This window comes from Oncorhynchus mykiss, chromosome 10, assembly GCF_013265735.2.
Source record: "Oncorhynchus mykiss isolate Arlee chromosome 10, USDA_OmykA_1.1, whole genome shotgun sequence".
Lineage (NCBI taxonomy): Eukaryota > Metazoa > Chordata > Actinopteri > Salmoniformes > Salmonidae > Oncorhynchus > Oncorhynchus mykiss.
In genome coordinates this window covers 46861722-46869561 of record NC_048574.1, presented here as the reverse complement: position 1 = coordinate 46869561, position 7840 = coordinate 46861722, and the positions used below count along the sequence as shown (strand labels likewise).

The window sequence follows — 7840 nt, the reverse complement described above, 5'->3', positions numbered from 1 at the left end:
TTGATTTGTTAAAAAAAGTTTGAAATATCCAATAAATGTCGTTCCACTTCATGATTGTGTCCCACTTGTTGATTCATCACAAAAAAATACAGTTTTATATCTTTATGTTTGAAGCCTGAAATGTGGCAAAAGGTCGCAAAGTTCAAGGGGGCCGAATACTTTCGCAAGGCACTGTATTTTTTACTTAACACTTATTTTTCTGACACCGAACTGCAGTCACTCCCGGTGAGGATGATGAGCTTCCCTGAGACAGTTTCTGACAGTTTGTGCAGAAATTCTTCAGTTGTACAAAGAAATAAGCTTTTTTGTGGATATGGGAAATGTTTTATTTCAGCTCATGAAACATGGGACCAACACTTTACATGCTGCGTTTCTATTTTGGTTCAGTATAGTTCATAACTGGAATACAATATATTATTATAATCTAACTCAAACAATACAATTTCCATAAAAATACCTTGGGAAAACAGGAATAATATCTAACTCAAACGATACCATTTCAAACAGTGTAACGGTTTTCGTCCTCCTCTGGGGAAGAGTAGGAAGGATCGGACCAATACGCAGCGTGGTAAGTGTTCATAATGTAATTTTACAGACACAGAAAACAAAAGAATAAGATAATAAATGGAAGCCGACAGTCCAGTATGGAGCAAACACTGACACAGAAAATAATCACCCACAACCAAAATGGGGAAAACAGGCTACCTAAGTAAGATTCTCAATCAGAGACAACGATCGACAGCTGCCTCTGATTGAGAACCATACCAGGCCAAACACAGAAATACAACATAGAAAAAAGAACAGACTACTCACCCCAACTCACGCCCTGACCAAACCAACACAAAGACATAAAAAAGGAACTAAGGTCAGAACGTGACAGTTCGGCCGCAAAATATAAGGGAGGGTCTGGGTGGGTGTCTGTCCACAGTGGCGGCTCTGGCGCGGGACTTGGACCCCACTCCACCACAGTCTTGGCCCACTTAAGTGGTGCCTTTGGAGCGGCTCCGGCAGCTCCTGACTGACGGGCGGCTCCGGCAGCTCCTGACTGACGGGCGGCTCCGGCAGCTCCTGACTGACGGGCGGCTCCGGCAGCTCCTGACTGACGGGCGGCTCTGGCCTGGAGAGAGAACCTGGAGGGAGGAGACGGAGAGACAGCCTGGTGCGTGGGGCTGCCACAGGACCCACCATGCTGGGGAGACCTACAGGAGGCCTGGTGAGTGGAGGAGGCACCGGATGGACCGGGCTGTGGGGGAGCACTGGAGCTCTGGTGCTCTTGCCGTCCAGTATCTCCTCCCAAGTCCAGGAGTCCAGATCCCTCTGCTCCTGGTTACCACGCTGCTTGGTCCTTCTTTGGTGGGTGATTCTGTAACAGTTTTCTTCCTCTTCTGAGGAGGAGTAGGACGGATCGGACCAATGCGCAGCGTGGTAAGTGTCTATAATATCATTTTAATGAAATATAACTGAACACAGAAAACAAAAGAATAAGAGAATAAAATGGAAACCGACACAGTCCCGTATGGAGCAAACACAGACACGGAAAATAATCACCCACAACCAGGCTACCTGTAACGGTTGTCTTGGGTGGAAGAAGGATCGGACCAAAGTACAGCTTGGTAAGTGTTCATGATGATTTATTCAAAACGAACTGAACACTGAAATACAAAACAATAAACGATGTGAACAAAACGAAAACAGTACCGTGTAGCCCAAAAACACACGGAAACAAACACCCACCAACCAAAAGTGAAACCCAGGCTACCTAAGTATGATTCTCAATCAGAGACAACGATTGACAGCTGCCTCTGATTGAGAACCATACTAGGCCGATCTCAAAACGCCAACATAGAAAAACACACAGACTGCCCACCCAACTCACGCCCTGACCATACTCAAACAAAGACAAAACAAAGGAACTAAGGTCAGAACGTGACAATACCTAAGTATGATTCTCAATCAGAGACAACGATTGACGGCTGCCTCTGATTGAGAACCATACTCGGCCAAACACAGAAATACAACATAGTTGTATTTCCGCGCATCGAAAGGAGTCATGAGTGGCAGGTGCGTGTGCCACAGCGAATTTCCTTCACAATAAACAAACGTAGGTTAATTTTGTTCAGAACCACCCAGGGTATGATGCCATGTCATCTTGACACTGTATATGACATGAGTTTTAAGATTTGGAAATGTGAAGTGCAATTTTGGACTCACGGGTGTTTGGCATGCTTGTATGAAGTGGTATTTATTATATCCTCCACGTCTTTTCTTTCAAAATACATCGAGTCATTTTCATTTAAAGCATTTCCCCCACTCAGACAACAAGAAATGTACAAAAGTTGCCTAATTTACAGGGGGGGGGGGAACTGCTTGCCGCGTGCAGTGCTCAAGTTCAGAACGACTGTCAGTCAAAACCCATACAGAGCTGTGAATCACAGAGCCTGAGCTCTGACATCATATATAGCATGTTACTGTATAGCCACTACGTTACAATTTAGGCTCTTATTAGTGCCCAAATCTGCTATTTTCAACCTGTATACAGGTACAAGTGTAAAAATTACTAAGCAGGGGAGGGGGCACTTAAGTTTCTGGGATATGTAGTGGAAAATGGCAGGTGATAGCATGAGGTGGTGATCAGAGTATAAAGCAACAGGGAGTAGCTATGCAGATCCAGGAGATGATGGGACCAGGACACAGCGCACAGTAGGCTATAGGAACGTGTCTGTCATGAATGGCAGGGCTAAGTCAGACAGAAAGGGGTGTCTATAGACTGGGATAAAACCTTAGGTCAGCGATGTAGCAACTACTTGCTGGGCGAGAGTTTCCACGTATCAGGGACAACATCCTCTTGCCTGTGAGGGTCTCCTTTATCTGACGGGTTCAAACGTCTACGTCCGACAGTGTGCTGCCTATGACATATTCAACTGATTGAATTGGGAGAAAGAGATCGTTACATATAAACAAAAGATATGAGCAAAACACATAGAATCTAACCTGGAATGCTGCCTAGCAGCACCATCAACTCCTCCTTTGCCTCGGTTTCCTGCTTCAGGACTTTCTGCCGCCAGAGTTGTGTTTCCAGCGCTAAAACAGGAAGGGGAACATACACGTCATAGATACTTTAAAATACATTGCTGTTGTACTGTGTGCAAAATTATGGGATATCAACACAATCCTGAAAAATGGGCCATCTCCATACTTAACTGATTCCTAGTTTTAAATTCCTACCTTGCCCTGACCCTGGCTTAGTAATAGAGGAGGGACTCAATGAGGGTGTCAACACGATGAGCTGGTGTCATCTCTTTTGTGATCTTCCCAAACTTTTGTAGGTAAGACCACAAACTTCATTTGTTCTCCGTCAGCAAGCCTGCTACCAGTCACATATCTGGTACCATCTGTGACCTGAAATGTAAAGTACAATCAGAAACCATAATGAGCATTACAATGGGTGATGTTTAATTAAGGAACTAGGACAGATTACAAGTAGCTGTTAATGAATACCGTCAGGGCAACGGTCTGCAACTATACAAAGAAGCAGTGTTTAACAGAAGAAATGATCAAGAAAAAAACCCAAGTTGTAATTATCTGCCAGTCACCATTGTAAGCATAATCATGAAAGGCTGGCACTGCAAATGTGGTGTCCACCATCAGTGGGACTGTTTTTGTAAATGTCAAAACAATTCAGTGTAAAGAGCATTTATTTCATGCATTTTTGTGTAAACCATTACTTCAAAGTGGGTATGGAGAAATCCGTATCAAGCCATTCATAAAACCGTATCAAGCCATTCATGAATGTCACTACAGGGTGGTTAAATATTCAATACATGATCTAATGTATCATTATAGCTAACATACAGTGCGCTCCAAAAGCATTGGAACAGTGGCACTTTTTGTTGTTGTTTTGGCTCTGTACTCCAGCACTTTGGATTTGAAATGATACAATGATATAATTGAAGAGCAGACTTGTCAGCTTTCATTTGAGGGTATTTTCATCCATATCGGGTGAACTGTTTAGAAATGACAGAACTTTATGTACATAGTCCGCCCATTTTAGGGGACCAAAAGTATTGGGACAAATTCACCTATATGTGTATTAACCTTCACTGTATCACAAATTAGCTTACTGAGACTTTAAACAATGACTGTACACAGTGGCGATTTTAGCATGTAAATCCTGGTGGGGTAAACTCAAAGATTTTTTTTAGGTGCATGGCAGCAAAGACCACTACACAACACAACACTAAATACATTAATTGCACTATAATGGCGACAAGCGGTGCCCACAAAGTCTTAGGGCCTACATAAAGCTGTCCCAACAGCAGAGCTTTCTTTCCAGCACAATGGAGTGAATCCTTACCACCGCTACACCTGGCTATCAGCAGAGCCTTGTCTGGCAGTGAAACAGTTCATTTAGCCTCATTTACTGCCTTTTCAAAAAACGTAGCTGATATGGCTGACTTGTTTAAACAAATATGGTTTCTACTGACAATTAAGATTGCATAAGGGAATGATGAGCGGATAAGAGGCATTCCGTAATTTCGATTAAGACATTAATGAGCGAACTAAGACGTACGTAGTCAATATAACTATGTGTTCAGCACTTTTGAAATGTACAGTGACAGAATGCAGAACATTCCCTGTACACCAAGTCAGAATCGTAGGATAAATAAAGGGGGCATATAAGCAGACAATGAAAGCTCTTACAATATTAGATGATGACATTGCTCAAAAAACAGGTTATAGGTTACATGTGCACCACCGAGTCAGAAACAGTAACGTTAAGCAAAATTAAGAGGTGAAAATAGGCCAAATTATTAGGATGAGGCACATGGGCTACTAACAGCTTCCTACACAACATACACTTAGTATTCATTTCTTAGCTACTGTATACATATCTCCCTGGCATATTACATAATTTATGCAGCAGCATATGAGACCTTTTTGGACTCACCTTGTTGTGATGTGCTCACTTGAACAGGGTGGCGCAGCAATTCTTTGTTGATAAATGTTGTCATCAAAGAGAAAGATTTAGAATTCCGAGTTGGATGACCTTTCAAAACGTATTTTCCCAGTCTGAACTCGTTCATTCCCGACTTCCCGGTACTTCCGATCTATGGCTCCCGATCAGCTCTTGGCGTATTTTTCCAAGTCGGAGGAAATCGGAGCAAACCCGGAGTAAAATGTAACGCCGCAGCTCGTAAAGTGTAAGCACATACCGATTTGAGGTTGTTGGCTCTCACGGGGACTTGTGGTGTCCTGATCATTTTCAAACAGGTTGAATATAGTCTGCCCCAGGTTCCAGCTCACAGCTGCAGAACTGCAGCCTCCCTAATCTAGTACACGTGATTCTAATAATTAGCTGGTTGATAAGCTGAATCGGCTTAGTTACAACTGGGGTTGGAGCGAAGACCTACAGAAGGGTATCTCTCCAGGAAAAGGTTTGGAGAGCCCTTTTACTGTTACTGAGTGGACTATAGAGTACCACAGTGTGAGTCATAATACCCATAAAACTCAGAGGTCAAACAGGGAAATGGTTCCAATAATAGTTTTCCACCATTCATTTTTCCCATAGATTTTAGAAACACTTAAAATAAGGGCTGTGTTTCATGTAGGGTTACCCTAACGTGACGTTTTGATAACTGTGTAAATCTCTCTAGGACAAGCTGACTTTTATCAATATATTCGCATGTATTTACCCCCCAAAAATGAAATGCTAATTAGCTGCTAATGTGGCTATCATAAAGAACTACAAATGCCATGATGATCTGGTGCGAGACTGCCGAATCGATGCGTAGGTAAGAATCTCTGGATTAACTGTCTAATGTTAACTAAATCTATCATTTAATAATTAGGCTACATTTCGTTATGTTGACCTGGATGAAAGCTGACACCTAAGGAGGGTTTTCTTGTCCGTAGGTTTCCCATAGAGAACTGTAGAGAGGGGTGTTTTGTCCTTAATTAACCATCACATGAATTAAATTGATTTGTGATAGGTCATAGTTAATGCTGAAGAGAAGGTGTTCATTCATAGAGTTTAGCTAAGCATGGAATTCCAAACGTTCTTCCTGGGTCCCAGTATAGAGCACGAAAATGTCATTAAAATTTCTCAGAATTTGGAGAATATTGGAGAGAAAAGGGTTAAGGTCTGGATTCAGACCAGCACCACCTGTTTTTCAAACATTCCTAGATATAGGTTAGTATAATTAAGAGCCATAGTGCTCCCCATCGCTGTCCTTTTGGTCTGGAGGAAGAAGTCTCCTCTGAAGAGAAAACAGTTGGAGGTTAGTACCAGTTCAGCCAAGTCCACAATACAATTGGTGCTGGGTAGAGCATTAGGGGGACTTTCATTAAGGTAGAAATTGAGGGCCTCTAGGCCGCCCTGATGGGGGTGTTAGTATATAGACTGGTAACATCAAAAGTACACAAAATATAATTTTCAGGTATATAGTCCACAGATTTCAAAAAATGTATAAAATCAATAGAGTCTCTAGTATACGTGGGGAGGGAGATCGCCCAGGGTTTCACAAAATGGTCTATAAAAGGTAGAGATATTCTCTGTCAGAGATCCATTACTGCTCACAATGGGCCTGCCTGGTATAGGTGGCGTCATGATCTTGTGAATTTTGGGTAGAGCGTCTATGACAGGTGCGGTTGGACAGTCAACTTCAATCTAGTCATATTCTGTCTTTGTAATTTCCCCTTCATTCAAAAAGGTTGACAATATATCATGGATCAGAGACTTTAATTGATTAGTAGGGTACTTTGGGAGTCCTCATCACTAAGTTGTCTCAGAATGTCCTTTGCATAGTCTGCTGCATTTAGGATCACTATTGCACCTCCTTTGTCGGCAGGTTTTATAATGATACTGGAGTCATTTTCCAGTCACATAAGAGATTATTTCTCTGCTTTGGACATATTGTGGAATACCTTGTATTATTTTTTCTTAGCCAGGAGATGATGTACATCTTTCTCAACTAGGCGGCAATATGTTTCAAGAGATGGATTTATTTTGGGTGGTAAAAAAAAAAGTGCTTTTCCTCTTGAAATATGTATTTTCCCTTGTCATGTCCTCAGGGCGAGAGTCAAGTTCATTGTCATTGAGGTTATCAATTGGAAAAACATTAGCACTTGTTTCAGTTTCCTGTCTGGTTGCCAATATCGTTCAATATATTAATATTGGCAGGTGCATAGGGAGCAACCCCATTCACAAAAAAATGTAGTCAATCTCAAACTACGCAAAAAAAAATGTTTGAAAGTCTGTAATTGTATCAAAGTCATTGGCCTGTGATGTTGGGACAAATGATCGTGCCTTACCTAGGGCAGATGAACATGTATCAGATATACCTGTTGGACAGGTTTATTACCATGTCTTGCTCCGTGTGTGGGGCGGCGACTTTGGGTGTTGTCTTACATAGGGAAACCCTGTAGAAGCCTAAAGACACAGATCAGTGAGCACCACAGCAACATACGGACAGGTGAGACAACAAAAAATCTGGTTGCTGCTCATTTTGTACAAGATGGACGTCCTATTAGTTCTCGGAGATACATTGGAATACAAAGGGTCAAGATGTCACGCGGGGGAGGGGACATTGAGAGGAAACTTCTTTCTGGATCCACAGACTGAACACTGTCTCCTCTTGGCCTTAACGAGGAGTTTGACTTGAAACCGTTTTTAAATTATCCTAATTGAATATTGTATGTGTATGTATATTACTATAAATATTGATCACATTCTCTGTGTACCATCATATATTTTGATACATTGAATATTCATATTGTGAAACTAGTTTATAAATTTTTTACCTCCTGTTTCAGGAAGTGATGTCACTGAGTACTGCCCATA

At 41.9% G+C, this 7840-nt stretch overlaps 1 long non-coding RNA gene across 1 annotated transcript; it reads right to left on the bottom strand.

Annotated features, from left to right (window-relative positions):
- Positions 1-1957: 1957 nt before the first annotated feature.
- On the bottom strand, positions 1958-5515 carry LOC110534109. The gene is made up of 3 exons (XR_002475084.2): positions 4949-5515; positions 3226-3399; positions 1958-3081 (listed from the first exon to the last, which is right to left on the bottom strand). It is a non-coding gene; the product is annotated as an uncharacterized LOC110534109 (long non-coding RNA).
- Positions 5516-7840: the final 2325 nt, after the last annotated feature.